The following is an 18,397-nucleotide window of genomic DNA, read 5'->3' as shown; positions in this document are numbered from 1 at the left end:
AAATAAATAAAATCTTTTTTAAAAAAGTTCAGGTTCAGAAATATGCTATTATTAAACTAATTTTCAAAGCTTTCCTCTTTGTAAAAAAAAATGAACAAAGTGTGTTGAGCAAAAACCAGACTATGCTTTACACTCAGAAGTATGTAATTTATTAAATAAATCAAGAAAGAAATTTGTACGATTTATAGTTGATCAGTCTGGGCTCACTACACACTTTTGTACAGCCTAGTAAGTATTTTCAATTTTCTTGAATAATGGCAAACTACAACCCATAGATTAAAACTGGCCCACTGTTTGTTTTATAAATCAAGTTTTATTAGAACATGACAATGCTTTTTTGTTTGTTTGTTTGTTTTCCTGTGCTGCTTTGGTGCTACATGACAGAGTTGAGTACTCATAAGAGCAAATCCTGAGGCCTGCAGTGCCAAAATGTTTCTTATGTGGCTTTTTACGGAAACGGTTTCTGACTTCTGATTTAGACTCTACGAACCTCTTTACTGGTGATGCACTCTAATCTTATGAAAAAGCTCAGGATCCCACCCTCACCCTCTTTTCCCATTCCAAGAGAAGAGATTTATAATCTGAATCAAGGACAGACAAAGGACACATAGAAGCTGCAGTGACATTTTTGTTGGGGGGGGTTTGAGGGAGCCAAACTCTCTTCCTGTTCATGATTTATTCTCCCCCCTTCTCATGCTGTCTTTGGAGATAGACTGCAGAGGCAAAGTGGAACCACAGTGGTACTCGGAAAAAGTCATGCAGTTGTTAGAGCAGATTCAGTTTCCAAAGAGAAAAGTCAGAGAAGAGTCTATTCAGTGTGCATTCAGCCCAGCCCAGCTGACCAGGACAGGCACTGGGACAGGGCTGGGAAGAAAAAACAAGCCTAAAACCAGCATAACCATGGTGTTCATTCTTAGCTCTGTTCCATTATGGAAAATGTTAAGATATTACAAAGTTTCCTTCTCACACTGAACAGAAATTCTCTTCACTGGTATTGCATTCTTCTAGAACTTTCTTTTCCATGTGTTATGGGCTAAATTATGTCCCCCCAAAATTCACATACTGAAGTTTTAATTTCCTGTATCTCAGAATGTAGTATCATTCTTGAAGGTGGGGTCTTTAAAGAGGTAATAAGGTTAAAATGTGGTCATTAGGGTGGACCCTAATCCAAGCTGTCTGATGTCCTTAGAAGAAGAGGAAATCAGGGCACAGACATACACAGAAAAAAAACACCAAATGAAGACACAGGAAGAAGAGCATCTACAAGTCAAGGAGAGCCCTTAGGAAGAGCCAACCCTGCTGACACCTTGATCTTGGACATCTAGCCTCTAGAATTATGAGAAAATAAATTTCTGCTGTTTCAGCCACCTAGTCTGTGGTAACTTCACTATGGCAGCCCTAGGGAACTAGTATACAACGTATCAGCCTGCACATATGAGTAGAAAACTATCATATCTTCTGCTCACAGGTTAAATATCCACTCTCCCCTCCTACATATCATTTTGACTTACTGACTGAGTACCACTTCGGCTATTTTTTAATATATACATTTTCCAACTGTTTCTATCCATTGATTCAGTGATTCTACCTCCAGGAATTTTCCATACTAAGGAAATCATCCTGTAGAAGCACAAAGCTTTATGTACAAAGATTTACATCCCAGTGAAGCATATTATTATTTTCTCCAATTTACAAAAAATGGTATATTTTATATACTTTATTTTATGGAAAAAATTAATCCAAAATACATGTCTGGTGACATTTTCAAATAATATGAAGATATGTAAGTAAAAGGTGAAATCTCCCCTTACATTTACCCACAAATGCGCTCCCCAGAAAGAACCATGGGACTGTTAACAACAGCACATATGATTACAAATATATACTCCTATATGCTTTTTAACAGAAATAGGAAAATTATTATACATAGTATTAGAATTCTTTTCACTGATGATATCATAGTTATCTTCCTACATTAATTCAATTTCTCAGCCTTCCCTGTCTTCACAATTCATGCTCAGTTTGAGAGTCAGGTTGTCATCCTCCTGTCCCTCCCTAAGACTCTGCTGAGTGTTTCTCTAGGCCTTCAGAGTGCGCTGGGCATATTAACTACCTTGACCAGCAGATATGACCACAGTTAAGAATAATAGCTCGGGGCGCCTGGGTGGCAGAGCGGTTAAGCGTCTGNCTCGGGGCGCCTGGGTGGCACAGCGGTTAAGCGTCTGCCTTCGGCTCAGGGCGTGATCCCGGCGTTATGGGATCGAGCCCCACATCAGGCTCCTCTGCTGTGAGCCTGCTTCTTCCTCTCCCACTCCCCCTGCTTGTGTTCCCTCTCTCGCTGGCTGTCTCTATCTCTGTCGAATAAATAAATAAAATCTTTAAAAAAAAAAAAAAGATTTTAAAGAATAATAGCTCTGGAGTCAAGCTGCTTGGGTTTGAATCCTAGCATATGGGTTTCCTACAGCCGCTGAAACAAATTATCACAGCCTTGGTGGCTTAAAACAACATAAATTTTTTTTATCATACAGCTATGGAGGTCAAAAATCCTAAAACCAAGGTGTCAGCAGGGCTCTGTTTCTTCTGGAACACAGGGGAGAATCTATTTCCTTGCCTTTCCAGCTTCTGAAAAGCCCCTTCCTCCATCTTCAGGGTCAGTGATGTAGCATCTTCCAGTCTCTGTCTCCATCCCTCCCTCCCTCCATCACACACACCCTCTCTCTTACTCATACACACACACACACACACACACACACACACACACACCCCCTCTGGTTTCATTGTCTCATCTCCTCCGACTCTGATATTGCTGTCTCCCTCTTATAAAGACCCTTGTGATGACATTGGGCCCACCCAGATAATCCAGGACAATCTTCCCCTCTCAAAATCCTTAACTTAATCACATCTGCAAAGTCCCTTTTCCAATTAAAGTAACATTACACTTTGCTATTCTACCCTACAGGTAATTTCCATGTAGAGTAATGTTCATAAATTCTGGGGGTTAGGAGGTGGACATCTTCGAGCACCTTCTACCTACCACATCTGGAAGCACCATCTTGTTAGCAAGTTACACCTCAGTCTCGACACCTATCAAGAGCAGAGCTCAACGAGATCATCCCAATGCATAAAGTTGCTGTGAAAACCCAGTGAGTTCATTCATGTGAATGGTGCCAGCGACAGGGTATATGCTCAGTAGTGTGAGCAATTATTACAACTATACGGTTATCTATGTACCTTCTTTGACCTACAGTAGACTACTATTCCTCGAAGAAAACAGTATTCCCAGGGACTAGCATAGGGTCTGGGACATATTACGTGCTCAGTAAGTGTTTGTTAAACCGAACTGCTCCCCTAGGAGGCCATTATTCAGCCAGGAAACATGATAGAGCATTTGCGATGTTATTAAAACCATCATTGTGTTATGTTGTCATATTAAGTGACAAAAGCGAAATAAAATATGCATAGATAATCACAGCTGTTTTAAATGTGCAGAGCTAAAAATGATGCATAAAAATAGACTGGAAGGAAATATGCCCAAACATGAACAGTTGGTGGTCTTCGAATGGTGGAATGATGGGCGATTCTGTCTTCCTATTTTTACCCTCAGATTTTCTCTATTTATTTTTAACATGTAAAAATAACATACATCTGATTCACACACACACACACACACACACACACATCTTGCTCAAACATGAGAAGCAACATTATACACTGAATAAGAACTTGCGCTCTGAGCTCCTATCTGGGCGACCATCTGTCTGGTCCATCACTTACGAGCTGGGTACACTGAGGCAGGCTGCCGTTGTGGATGTTGCTGTTGTAGTTGTTGTGTTTCTGCTTCACAGTTTTCACCTGAACTGAGGAGAGTGTCCACCCAAAGGGCTGCCAGGGGTCCAGTAAACACCCAGAGCCTCGCCTGGCACACAAGAGACCCTGAAAAACTGTTGGCTACCCCTCTCATAGTTATTCCTGAGGGGACGATGCTGATTCAACCACACACAGAAAGAGTTATAAGGACACATTTGTTGAGAGAAGGGAAGCAGGGAACATTGAGAATAAACCCAGCTTGCTGAATCTCACAATCTATAAGACTTATTTCTTGTAAGCCCCTCTCAGGTAAAGAGGTGCCAAAGCTGATATTTCAAGGGCGTTTTGCGAACATTCTGTTTTTAGCAACAGAACTCCCTCCCCCCAAATCTCATTTGGATCCCCCAGATGTGAAACAGATAAAAACAGCTGCTCTGGTAAAATGGGGGTCAGGCCATGCCTTCTGAGCTCTACAACACTCTTACTGATCAGAGGCTTCTCTGAGAACACTTTGGAAAGAGCTCTTCCCACACAAACCTAACGGGTTCACAAGCTGTCATTTTGCCAACCTCTTCTGGGAAAGGGGGCACAGTGTCACTGGCACCCTACTGTGGTTTTACGGGGCAGCAGGGGGCAAAGGGCATATTAGGAACAGCTGTACCCAGGCTTCTAAACTCCTTGGCACAGCATTTGTGCATGTCTCAAGCCTGTTCCTTAGGAGCTGTGCCCTTATTTGAGCCAGAACTACACAAAGGCATTGTCCTCAAACACTGGTCCTCCTCTTTCTTGACTGGCCCTTTGTTTACCCATTCATCAGCAGGTGGTGGCTGACATGTTCCTCTTTGATTTTGTGGCTCAGGAGCAGCAGGCTGAGACCTGAGCTGAATAAACATCATATCATTTGGCACTGGCAGGATTCCTGGTAGCCTGGGTCAGGCGAGGTTTAAGGAGGATTAGGTTTAGATTAGAAAGGGGGTTGAGTTATTTTTTTTCCCCCTGTGGTCTCTTTTAAGTGCCTTAGGGTTTTGGAAGAGCAAAGAGGGCTGACAGCCTGGGCTCATTTGCTCCAGAAATAAAAGCGGTGAGCTTGGTGTTCTTTTCTGGAAGATCAGAGTCTGTGCTTCTCCCAACTGTGGTTTCTCCCATGAGGGTCAAAGGCTCTTAGGAATTTACTGGAAGCTCTAGTCCTTTTCTTCTAGAAAACTCTGTGCATGTGTGTGCACATACATACACACACACACACACACACGCACACACAATTGTACTTGGCTGGCATTCCAGGCTGGAGGGATTTTAAGAGCCTACATAGCTCGCTCCTGGGAGGCTGCACTCTTTCCCTGCTAGCTTGGGGGGGGGGGTGGCCCACCTGGCTGTCCTTTCCAGAGTCGCTCCTCAGTGACCACTGGTTGTGCTGAATGGACCTTGTTGTCCCAGCGCCAGGTTGCCCTGGCAGTCTGGCCTTGGAGAGGCTAGCTGGGGGCTCCGGCAGCTGCTCTTGTTTATTACACAAAGTCTTGCTCCACTCCCTGGAGACAGCTTGCAAACCAAAACTGTTTCATTTCCCAGCGACAAACAGGTTAGAACGGAGAAGGGAGGAACACAAAAACCAAAACAGCCAAGGCTCACACCTTTTGAAAGCATTAACCTCTCCTTAGATTCCCTAGATCGTCTTTTCACCCCGGTGTCTGATTTTGCTTCTGGGGCAATTATGGTTGGTTTTGCAATCTCCGACAGAAGAGACTGATGGCTGAAATTTTCGTCCTTGTTCCTCTCTTCTTCCCCACGACCACCAGTTCTAAAAAGGGTGAAGCTAACATGGTCTTTTTTCCTTAGATAAATGGATGTTCCCATTTGTGGGCAGACACTGGAGTGCCCAGGCTACTGTTTATTTACTGTGTGACAGTGAGAAAGTCATTAACCTCTCTGAGCTTCAGTTTTCTCTAGAGATTAAAACAGTACCTGCTGTGTAGGGTGGTTGTGAGAAATCAATGAGGGACAACGTGTTAGTAATGCTCTCACTTCAGTGACCATTTGGGAATGGTTTTCATACATATTATGAGCAGATTTGTATCTGCCGGTAGCATATGATTTCCCCTCTAGGACCTCTTCTGGCACCTTAAATACAAACATAAACTCTCTCTAATTTTGTGCAAGGAAATTCTGTCCGCCACATCTCTGATGAGTCACTACTTAGGTGGCATCATTTTAGGGCCTGGTTGAAGGTTCTAATCACAAATAATACTCTTACCATGAAGGTAAGGGAACTCGGTGTGCCCAACCTAGGCTACTGTGTAATAAATATATTCTAAAACATTCAGACTCTGCTCTTCATTTTAATACTATTGCCCTATCAGGGGAGTAGACCATATAGGTTTCTATAAAAGTTAACATTTATTGGAGTACTTTCCATGTGCTAGTAGATGTCCTATAAACAATTTTCCTGGTTTAATCCTTCCGATAACCCTCCAGATAGGTACTATTATTATCCCTGCCAGTATATAAATGAAAACAGAGGCTCAGAGAGGTTAGGTAAATGGCCAGGGGTCACAGAGCTTGTAAATATCAGAGTCAGTGATAAACCTAGAGCCTCCTGCATCATGCTGCTTTGATCTCTCCAAATTTTTATGAGACTGTGTTGTCTCTCTTTACACCGCTGAGATCAGTAATTTTCAGTTGAGAAGTTCATCCTTGTGCCCTTTGATGGACCTGACAGTCTCCCCCTAGTAAAAAATCTCAGATGGCTTAACACTGTCCAGAGCAAACTCAGCTTTAGATTTATTTAAAGCAGTCTTCATTGTTTGTAATGCTGCTGGATAATTTACTTTTTAACCTCCATGCAGAAGAAAATTATGTAAGTGTACACATCCTTCCTCGCTCATCAGTACGGGGGGGGGGTTGGAGTAACACTGTCCATTTACATCATCCACATGTTTGCTACCAAACATAAGGCACAGTTCTTACACAGACTCCCACGGTGGTGCTTGTAAGCACTCACGCCATGGGCTCCAGCCCATTTTCTCATTTCTCTTGGCCCTGAGCATGTTTTAGATCTGAACTAAACTTCTTTATGGGATTTTTTTTTCTGATTATAAAAGTGATATATGTCCATTGTAGGAAATTCAGAACATATAGTAGAGCATAAAGGAGCCAATAAAATCAGGCCAAATTTCTTAGTGTGTGATCTGGGCCCAGGTTCAAAGCTCGTTTGGCTTTGAATAATACCTGTGCAGTTATTTTTGTGAAGAGCTATAAAGAAAACCCCTTTGATTCTAGGGCGATTTCAAGGTATTTTACCTTAAGTCATTTTAAAGCAGTCAAATGAGAAAAAAGAAAAATTTCCCTGCTTCCAATTGTTATGGATGACTCTCTGGAAAATTGCTGAATAGGGGAAGAGTAAGCTTCTGACATTCCCAAATGCTTTGTATTGTACGGCAAACTGGATTCTTGCCTTAATATTTAAAACTTCCAACGTGATCTGGAGTCTTGAGTTTCCAAAGCTGTGGTTTAAAAAGACTAAGTAACTAGAAATGTGATTTCCCACTCTCCACTGCTGTCCATTTTTCTTCCTAGTCATGAAAGATTAAAATATTATACCTAAAAAAAGAAAACTGCAAAAATCGAGTTTTCCATAATCACATGTGGCTATCTGCAATATTTACTATTTATATCTCAGGAACATGATTCAAAGACTGAGTTATCTTACTGTTCCGGCCATCAGATATTTTAAATCTATTGAAAAGTTCTTTTCATACACTGACTGTATACGACCACGAGAAAGAAAAAGATCACTCCATTTACTTGCCTGTGTCTCTAAATCAACAAGGTTCAACTGATAATGTGTGTATAGAATGTCTCCAGCAGTACGTAAAAAAAAAAATTAAATAGATTGGAGCCTTGTTTTCTTCTGTTTCCCTTGATCTGAAAGTCAGATCAGAGAGGAGTTGACTTCATTCTAAACAGTGGCCCTTCCCATGTTGTCTGCGGGCCTCAGTCCTCTAAGGCAATTAGTGTTTTCAAATATATAATCCACAATTTGAGAGGCATTAATTGCTTATATAATTACTTATTTATGTAATATTTATTTACTTGCTTTTCACTTCACTTCATCTGAGAACCTCAATGTGATTCATAAATATTAACACAATGTAATTATGTTTCATCGCAAGAAAAAATGATGTATGGTCATTAGTAGTTTTAAACCATTGTTAGCTTTGCAAATGACAGAAAAAGCTGACAGTAAGATTTGTAGCTATGGTTTATCTCTAACTTAGAATAAATCATTCTTCTTTTTGTGTCAGGGGTATGCTATTAGATACGGAAAAAAAGTCTGGATGATATTTTAGCATTGCCAAGTGATACCAGAAGAACATGATGTAAGTTCACTCTTCTTACTTGAAGAAGTAAGTAATTCTGCCTCTAAAATATTAGGGATGTCTTTAATTAAGCACATGAAATTTTAATCTTAGGGTCCTCTAAATAACTGGTACTGTACTTCTAGAGTGACCTCCAAGAACCAAACAAAAAGTCTAATAATTACAAGCTTTCCAACCAAACAAAAAGTCTAATAATTATAAGTTTGGCATTTCCCAGGATGAAAAACAATAAACAAGCCAGCAAACATTATTTCGATACCTAGTTAGTCTGTCTAGGCTTGTGCCCTTTGCCTTTCCCCCTGGACCCTTGGAACACTTGCAGTCTTTTCCTTCTAAACTTCAGATTGCTGACCTATTTTATTTGTTGTCATTGTCTCAGCTCTTGTCGCTACTTTTTAGTTCATTCTCTTAGGGTGGTGGAGCTCCATGCTGTGAATTATGATTTATAATCTCTTGTCTTGTGTTTATGACACTCGGCTTCTTTCCAACATGATTTACTGCTGACCTTGTTTTTAACATTTGGGCATGATGCTTTTATATTTCCAAGCTGACCTCTAATCTTTGTGTGTTATATTTTGTTAATCTTGAGCAATGGATCTGGGGAATTACAGCTGAGAGGGGCCGAAAACGCTCCCAGAAATGTAGTGGCAGCTGCTATGATTCACCAGCAGGACCGAAAGCTGATGTATAGTGCCACTCAGAACAGGAACTTGTTTGGACTATAAATCTGAGTCACTCTCTGACCTAGTAATGCTCCACCAGAGCCCCTGACTCTAGGAAAAGGATCATCTTTGACCTCATAGTGAATAACAATGTCTGTTTTTCCAAAAGAATGAACAAAGTTGTAACATCCTCTTGTTTACTTTTAATTATACATTTTTCCTAGAAAATACTAATTAAATAAACAAGTACCTGTGTATACTCAATGTCTCAGTAATATTACTCATATTCATGTTGGTGTGTTTAAATGTCGATAACTCTATCATTCTAGCCATTTGGGCCTGCAAATTTACGAAACAGATGTGTCCCCATGGGGACATAGTGAGATGGTCTTCTCAAAGCTTTCAATTTGACTACATTTAATTTAATACTAAAGGAAGTAATTACATTATAAAATTATAGTTTCCCCAAAGGCTTCTGAGTTGAGATCTCTAGCATCCTAGAAGCTGGTGATCATTGGTCTCAGGTACCCCTTAGACATCATAATTTTCATTAAGATTAATTCTACTAATTGCTTGGTGGTCCATTCCCACATTTAATAACCCATTCTGAGGTACCTTCTTTAAGAGTAATAGAACTTTCTACCAAAGCAATGTAAGACCAGTATTTTAAAAATTATTATTTTTGAGCAGTCTTCAGTAGAAGCAGAGAAAAAGGACCATTTTTTTTCCTTCCCTCCCTCCCTCCCCTCCTTCCTCCTTCCTTTATTCCTTCTCTCCTTCTTTCCTGATTTACACTCTTACAAAAAGGACACATATCCTGGACAAAAGCCATATGGCTAGCAAGTCAGTACTCTATTACTAAAGCTTATCTCTTACTTTTGCTTGGTTGTAGATTCACCAAACTCTACAAGATGTGGACCACTGAAGAACACCTTTTGGAAAAAGCACGGGCTTTGTATTTAGATGCAGCTGCATCCAAATACGTCTCTTCCATGTAACCTACCGTGTGACATTGTACAAGCTAACCTGAGTCCCAACATTTTTAAGAGTGAAAAAACAACAGGTAACCTGTAAAACGGTGGTAAGGATTAAATTAGATTGGAAATATAGGAACCTAAAACAATGCCTTCTATGCAGTAGATAGTCTAGATATGACTCCAAGATATGAATCTCTCAACTATTCTAACAACGTTCATTAAATCCAGTAGTTTATGAAAAAAATCTCTCTCTCTCCGGTAGTTTATGAAAAACTGCAAGGGGTGCCTAGGTGGCTCACTTGGTTGAGTGGCCAACTCTTGGTTTCAGTTCAGGTCATGATCTCGCTCGCAGTCATGGGATTGGGCTCCGCGTTGGGGTCTGTGCTCAGCACAAAGTGCTTCAGATTCTGTCCCCCTCTCCCTTCCCTTCTGCCCTTCCTCCCATTCTCTCTCTCAAATAAATAAATAAATAAACACACAAAATCTTAAGAAGAAAAACAGCAGTGCTCACTTCAGCAGCACATATACTAAAAAAGAAAAACAGTAAACTTTCCTTACATAAGAATAATAATACCTTTCAAAAAGAAAATTTCACTTTCTCTGTACCATCAACAATTCTTTCTTATTCATCTTACTTATCTAGTCAAGGAGTATACAATAATTGAAACAGATGAAGAGAAATCAAGAAACTCTGTCCTTGCTCCAGTTGGCCACAGTTGGCCATGAGATTTCAAAGAGGAATAATATTGTAAACAGAGTGAATTAGAAGACTGAACTGCAAAAGATCCAGAAAGACAAGAAGAAGCTATATATGGATATAAAATCTGAAAAATCTAAGATGAAACTCAGGCAAGGTGTTCTGATGTATTGGCAACATGAAGGGGCTGCTGGACCAACTCCTGGTAGTCACTTAATTACAAAGAAAAAGATCCATTCAGAGGGTGCTTAAGGAGATAAGTTCAAAAGAGGCACTCAAAAAAAAAAAAAAAAAAGAAAGAAAGAAAAGAAAAGAGAAAGTGATTAACAGGAAATAGGAGGAGGGACCAGAATAATAATGAGACTTCATCATTTCCCAAAAGATGTTTGTGCATGTCATCTGTTCAGAGCAGCCCCGAGAAAAGGGGATTTCACTATCTTTATTTTATAGATGTGGAACTGAAGCTCAGGCACAGTTAAGTGACATCCCCACAGTCACATGGCTAGTAAAGGAGCAGGGCAGAACTTGAACACAGATCTCCAATTCTAAGTTCATTATAACCCTTTTCTAAAGGAACATCAGATGTGGCGGTTTCGCTGAGGACTAATAACTTTGATTAGCTTTATTTATGATAGAAGGCAAATTATCTTTCTGCCTTGATCCTGTCTCTAAATGTTTCTCTTTTTTTTTTAATTTTTTTTTACTATGTTAGTCACCATACAGTACATCCCTGGTTTTTGATGTAAAGTTCGATGATTCATTAGTTGCGTATAACACCCAGTCCACCATGCAATACGTGCCCTCCTTACTACCCATCACCAGCCTATCCCATTCCCCCACCCCCCTCCCCTCTGTAGCCCACAGTTTGTTTCTCAGAGTACATAGTCTCTCATGCTTCATTCCCCCTTCTGGTTACTCCCCTTTCTTTATCCCTTTCTTCTCCTACCGATCTTCCTAGTTCTTATGTTCCATAGATGAGAGAAACCATATGATGATTGTCTTTCTCTGCTTGACTTATTTCACTTAGCATTATCTCCTCCAGTGCCGTCTATGTTGCAGCAAATGTTGAGAAATCGTTCTTTTTGATAGCTGAATAATATTCTGTTATATATATGGACCACAACTTCTTAATCCAGTCATCTGTTGAAGGGCGTCTCTGCTCCTTTCACGATTTAGCTATTGTAGACAGAGCTGCTATGAACATTAGGGTGCATATGGCCCTTGTCTTCACTACGTCTGTCTCTTTGGGGTAAATACCCAGTAGTGCAATGGCTGGATCATAGGGTAGCTCAATTTTTAACTTTTTAAGGGACCTCCACACTTTTTTCCAGAGTGGCTGTACCAACTTGCATTCCCACCAAAAATGGTAGGAGGGATCCCCTTTCTCCACATCCTCTCCAACAATTGTTGTTTCTTGCGTTGTCAATTTTTGCCATTCTAACTGGCATAAGGTGGTATCTTAGTATGGTTTTTATTTGAATTTCCCTGATGGCTAATGATTTTGAACATTTTTTCATGTGTCTGTCAGCCTTCCTTTACCTTTATCTAAATGTTTCTTATGTTAACATACTAAGCTTCTAAGGGATATATATGTCCCAGAAGAGACCTCAGGCAAATATACCCATATTTGTTTAAAGATTTTCTTTACTTACTATGAAGGGAAGCGGAGAGCACAGAGGGATTGGGAGAAGCAGACTCCCTGCTGAGCAGGGAGCCTGATTGGGGCTTGATCTGGAACCCTCGTATCATGAGCTGAGCCGAGGGCAGACACTTAACCAACTGAGCCACCCAGGCGCCCCTAAATACACCCATATTAACAACAATTAGGACTTGACCCAAACTCATATTGGGTTTCCTACCCTCAGGACCTCAACAAGGCTCTATCTTCAATTCTGGGTGACTAAGACTTAGTAGAGAAGCAGATCCAAGATAACAGGCTTGATGATCACACTCAGAATCACACAGACATGTGCTGGTCATCTTGCAGGATATTAAAAAAGTACAATTAACTGAAACGTAATAACACTTATACAGCAAAATACACACACCTTAAAGTGTACAGCCTGATGAATTTTTACATATGTATACACCCATATAACCACTACTATCAAGATATGGAACATTCTTGGCATCTGCTGGCCATTTCAGAGCATCTATAAATACGAACCTCCCCAGGGACGCCTGGATGGCTCAGTCCGTTAAGCATCTGCCTTAGGCTCAGGTCATGATCCCAGGGTCATCATCCCAGGGTCCTGGGATGGAGTCCCATATGTGTGGCTCCTTGCTCAAGGGGAGCCTGCTTCTCCCTCTGCCTTTGCCTCCCTCTCTCTCTCTCTGTCTCTCATGAATGAATAAGGAAAATCTTAAAAAATACATAAATAAATAAAAACTTTAAAGCAAAAACAAAAAACTTCCCCGCCCTAAACCGTCCATGGGTAGGAAGACGGCCTTTGTCTCCAGACTTAATTGAGCAAGCACATTAAAGCAATCGTTTTAAGACTTCAGGAAGTTCTTAAACATTCAGAGGGAGGCCCCAAAGTAAATATGAGGGTGGGTTAAGCTTGTACCTGATACTGCAGGTTTGGGCTGTTGCTCTGTGACACGTCACCGTCCTGTGGCACTCCCAGCTGGCTTCCCGCCGAGGAACCGCTCCACCCGTCCGCGTGGTTTGAGTCAGACTGATCCCACCCCCAGCAGCTCCAGGGTTGGATGCTGGGAACCAGGTCTAAGCCAATGAGCACGCTGCATTCCCCTGCCCACAGCGATAGGCTGAGAGATAGGCATGTGACCCACTCGCAGCCAATGCAATGCCGTCAGACTGCCGAGACTGCGACGCGGGCCGGCGCCTTCTTCCAGTCGGTGTGTCGCTCTGCAAGTTGTGTGAAAAGTGAGCGTGATCGTTTTACAAGAGTGAGCAAAGGCCATCCGAGAGGGAGCCAGTATCAGTAAGAACAGAGCCAACAGACCGAGAGAAGGGAGGCTGATGGGCTGACACGGCGGAGTCCCTTATCCACCATTCCTGAAGTAAGATCTAGCCCTTGATGTTGAACTTACCAGACTTACAGAAACTCTTGCGGAAACCAGTTTGAATTGGGTTTTCTGTCACATGCTGACAAAATGACCGGACTAGTAAGTGTCTGAAAGGGCTAAATTATTCTCTCTGGGAGACTAAGGGGAATTTTTTTTCTTCTCTTAAAAAGAAGTGAGCACATAGGAATAAAAAAGAGAGGCTCTCAAATTGTTGCAGATAAGGACGAAAGACTTGTTTTTTGAGGACGAAGATGATTAATATTGTAGTCATGCTTTTTGCATTCTGTGTTACATAACTTTCACCTTCTCAAAACTTTTGTAAGTTTGGCTACATATAATAATACCTCCTGTGAATCGTGTGTGTGTATGTGTGTGTGTGTGCATGTGTAAAGAGGGGGCAGGGAGGGAAGACTGGGTTCTACGTTGTAGTGACGTAGTACAGAATAAAGAAAGCAATAGGTTAGGAAAAGACTATCCCTAAACTCAGATTTAGCAGAATAGGAGCTTGGGGTCAAAACTGACCACAAGAATGTAAGCCCTCCAGAAATTCATAGAATCACTGAGGAATACCTTAGACTTTCCACAAATCATGGGATGGAGGACTGAGGCTATCTCCTGTAGGTTTTAGGGGGTAGAGTGACCCCAACTAACTATGGCTCACATTATTTATAAATCTACTTGTTTGAGGACATTACTTGCTAGTAAATCAGTCCTAAATTTGGATCCGTTAAAGGAAACAAAAAGGCCAACAAAAATCTATATGCGGAGCTGAAAAGAAAAACAGCAATGACAAGACATTTTCCAAAAATGTCTTGAAATAAGAAATTTGACAATTAACAATTCCATTTTACTGCTTTGCAAGAGGTCAGTTTCCCCATCCTCAAATATATCCAAAGGAAAACAAAATGCATGCACTTTCCATTGTTTAATGTAGCTGCCTGTGCATAATGGTAGGCCCAAATGAACTTACCTTACTTGCAGTCCTCTGAAGTTACTAGTTAGCCCCGAATAAAATATTTAGCACTTATGAGTAATAGTACTCACCACTCCACCCCACTTTGAGGCTTCTTCTGTTCAGTGGACATTTATTATATCCTAACTGCACTAGATGTTCTGTGGGTGTAAACTATAAAGTAGGCACAGTCTACACCCTCAGAAATTTTGTGCAGAAAAAGTATATATGTATATATTCAAGACATTCTCCACAGGCTAGTTCCATTTGCAAGAAAGCAATAATATTCAAAAGCTAAGGAAAAAGGGAAGCAGGAGATTATAGGTTGGGTTCCCCAGGGAACAGACCCTGAGATGAAAATCAGCATGCAAATAGTTTATTAGGAAGTGCCCCTGGGATGAAAACCTGTGAATGGGAAGGCAAGGAGAGGGAAGAAAGCAGGGTGGGGTGGGGAGGGGGAAAAAGTAGTGGTGTAAACCAAGGCCTAAGGTGACCCCATGAGGAGCGCTGAAGCTGGGATGGTCTTTCTGGGTTGCTCTTGTTGGGAGGGAGAAGCCCAGACCAACCCTGGGAAGCTGGCAGCCCCAGGAAGGGCTGTGACATTGGGCAGAACAGCTCTGAGGACAGTCAGCGGACATCCTTCCCAGAAACAACTGGAGGAATATTCTCCAGTCCTGATAGAGGGACCTGAGTGGCATGGCACACAGCATCCGCACCCCCAGAAATTATTTAAGGTTTTGGAATTGAGTTTAATCTAGTGATGTTCCAGACATATTAACCCCCTGAGTCTTTTGGGAGTTCTGAGTGACTTTTCTGGACAGATCGTCCTTGAGCAGGTTCCCGCTCCATACTTAGACACCTTATTAGCCCGGCTGATACGAAAATTTTCCCAGACTGGGAAAGATATTAGTCAGAAGATAACCACCATCACCTTACTTGGGATAGTAATGAAATTATTGACATTAGAGCAAAGTGGTTCCGAATTGGTTCTGGAGTCAGACAGAATGCCGGTCCTTTCACTGGAGTGGTCTAAGTGCTTTGTAAATAAATTCACTTAGACCTTTGTATGTATGGGGGGCACCAGATGGTTGACAATATCTGTCATGGGAAGACAGCTGAGACGCTGCTCAGTTCCTACTATTTGCAACTTAAACGTCTGCTGTACATAAAGAGAGGAAGTAATCAGGCTCGTGGAGATGGAGTTCAGAGCTATTAGCTACCAGCTCCGACTTCACAACATTATTTTCAAGCACATTATTAGTGCTTGGGAAGTGACACAGGACAAATGAGGTCTTTCTTTGCTCTCAAAAAAAAAAGAAATAATAAAATTGTCTTCCAAGAAATTGAGGATCCTTTCTTATTCTGAATGTTCCACAAGAATCCCAAAGGTGAATTTCTGCTGTGCCAAGTATTGTCCAGTAACACAGAAGAAAAAGAAATGCAAATTCTTTCTTTGATTATTCTGACAGGACTATGTGCAGACACTCAAGAAACATGGGAATCACGCTGCATCTACTTATTTCGCAGATGTGGCTGGAACATGCCCCATTTCAGGATAATGGGAATGAGCTCAATGCATTATTGTTCAATTAATTCATTCATATCATGGACCCAACCACATTATAAAGACCAGCACCTTGCAAATGATTGGCTTGGTGTAGCAGAAGCAAGTGAAAATAATACGAGAGACGGTTTGGCCAGGCCCTGTGCTAATTTGATTAATCACCTAAAAAATAAGACATATCAGATGTTCTTAATTGGAAATTTTCTCTTCATTAGAGAAATATGCCTTGACATGTTTTTATCTAAGAACCACCATGGAGTTTGTACAGAGATTGGGGACAGCTCTGTGCAAAGTTAATCACAGCCTGCTCAGTTGATTATAGTATGCATTCTGGTCGCTTGTCACATGAGTAGAGGGAGCTTCAACTGCATGACATAGAAGGACTGGACATGCCAGAGAATTATGTATTGTGTTACTTGTTAAACTTTAGAAATGAGACCAATGTATAATGCCGAAGACCTCTAATCAGCATTGGGTTGTTCAGACTCAAAGCTGTGTTTATAATAATAGCAGATAGTATGATGGAGGTATCTTCCATTTGCAAGTCAAGTGGAAACATTGTAATTGAAAGCCCATTAAAATTTCTGCGTAGTTAGAAATTAATAACTTGATGAGTTTATTGGGAAAAAATGGGAAAATATTTGTGAAGATTCTTCAGCTGTTAGAACTTTCCCTGTCCCCAAGGAAATACTGGGATACCGACACAGAGTAACTCACCCTGATTTATTACCTACTATACTAATTTCATACTAATTGAAAACTGGCACCTAAGAAAATTAAGATATTATAGTTACCACACTAATAATTGTAATAAGCCAAGGTAAAGTGAGAAAACACTCCCTTTTTTCCCCCACAATGCTTCATCAAAATCTGAATAGAGTACTCAGGAATTTTTGCATTTTATTATAATAAAGGATGCTACAGTAAAGTGGTCTTAGAGTAGTACTTGAAAACCTTAAGGACATCTCTGTTTTGTCTTGTTCATAACCTTGTTAGCCATTTTTCTTAATGGGGATGGGGTTTTATTACATTATTTTTTCAGTAGATAATTTTTTTGTAGACTTCATTTTTTAAGCAAAATTAAGCAGAAAGTACAGAGCTTTCCCAGATAGCCTCAGTCCCCACACACGCACAGCCTCCCCCCTTACCACCATCTCCCACCAGACTGGTGCATTTGTAACAGTTGCGAAACACATCATTATCACCTAAAGTTCATCATCTCCGTTAAGATTCACTCTTGGTGGTGTACAAGCTGCGGGTTTGGACAAATGTACAATGACACGTACCCACCATTCTAGCATCATACAGAACAGTGTCACTGCCCTAGAAATCCTCTGTGCTCTGCCTTTTGATAATTATTTTGAGCATAATTAAAATAACAGACGAGCTCTGAACACAGTTCTAAAAAATCAGCAGCCTGAAAAAAAAGTCTATCTGGCTCAAGATTTGGATTTCTACCTCTGTTTGCCACTGTTGTATATCATCTTCTGAGCTGTCGGCGTCTCTGAATAGAGACCAAAAATCTCCTAGCCACCTGAAACAAATACATTCCCAGCTCACCTGAGTCAGTGGACAGAGCTGATTTCCATGAAGACTGTAAAGGGAAACAGGGAGACATGTTTTCATTAATGCCGTTCAGATATTCAGGCAAGGACCCCTTTTTGCTCTGCTTTGGTCTAGGGCTTAATTCTTCAGTTCAATCTTTACTTCCCCTTCAGTTCCACTTCATTTGTTTAAATGAAACAGAAAGCAAATTAGGAAAACCCAAAATACTTTGACGAATTTAGGTCCTTGAAAAGGCCCGAGGATTTTTTATTTTTCTTCTCATTTTAAGATTGAATCCATTGTTTGCTCAGTTGACCAGTCAACAAGTATACATGGCAAGCCCATGGATCCCAACCCTGGAAGTCCCCAGGCAGGGTGGGGGGGAGTGGAGATATAGCAACGATGAGGACATAGCCTTAAATCCCTGTCTCCTCTCCTCCCTTGTCCCCTCTTCCTTCCTCTACTTGTCCAGTACACATTTACGCAGGAATAGACCTGCCTTGGGCCCCACTATACATCATCTTACTAAGATCATTTTATGGCCTTGAGTAGTAATGGTTTAGAAATATTTTTAAAATGTTTTTAAGAAATCGGATTTTCTGGGGCACCTGGGTGGCTCAGCTGGTTAAGCAGCTGCCTTCTGCTTTGGTCATGATCTCAGGGCCCTGGGATTGAGCCCCATCTTGGGCTCCCTGCTCAGAGGAGAGCCTGCTTCTCCCTCTCCCTCTGCCCCTCCCCCCAACCCCGGCTTGTGCACATTCTCTCTCTCAAATAAGTGAAAAAAAAAATC

At 41.1% G+C, this 18,397-nt stretch overlaps 1 long non-coding RNA gene across 5 annotated transcripts in view; it reads right to left on the bottom strand.

Annotated features, from left to right (window-relative positions):
• The window catches only part of LOC117796991, a 39,917-nt gene extending 22,162 nt beyond the window's left edge, over window positions 1–17,755 (bottom strand). For all 5 annotated transcript variants that reach the window (XR_004621802.1, XR_004621801.1, XR_004621799.1 and 2 more), the window contains exons 1-2: window positions 17,623–17,755; window positions 13,084–13,385 (exon numbers count right to left, since the gene is read on the bottom strand). This is a non-coding gene — a long non-coding RNA (uncharacterized LOC117796991). The remainder of the gene's footprint in view (window positions 1–13,083; window positions 13,386–17,622) is intronic.
• Window positions 17,756–18,397: the final 642 nt, after the last annotated feature.

The sequence above is a fragment of the Ailuropoda melanoleuca genome, chromosome 17 (genome assembly GCF_002007445.2).
Source record: "Ailuropoda melanoleuca isolate Jingjing chromosome 17, ASM200744v2, whole genome shotgun sequence".
Lineage (NCBI taxonomy): Eukaryota > Metazoa > Chordata > Mammalia > Carnivora > Ursidae > Ailuropoda > Ailuropoda melanoleuca.
Note: the sequence above shows the minus strand (reverse complement) of the source record. Positions and strands in the feature narration are given on the sequence as shown.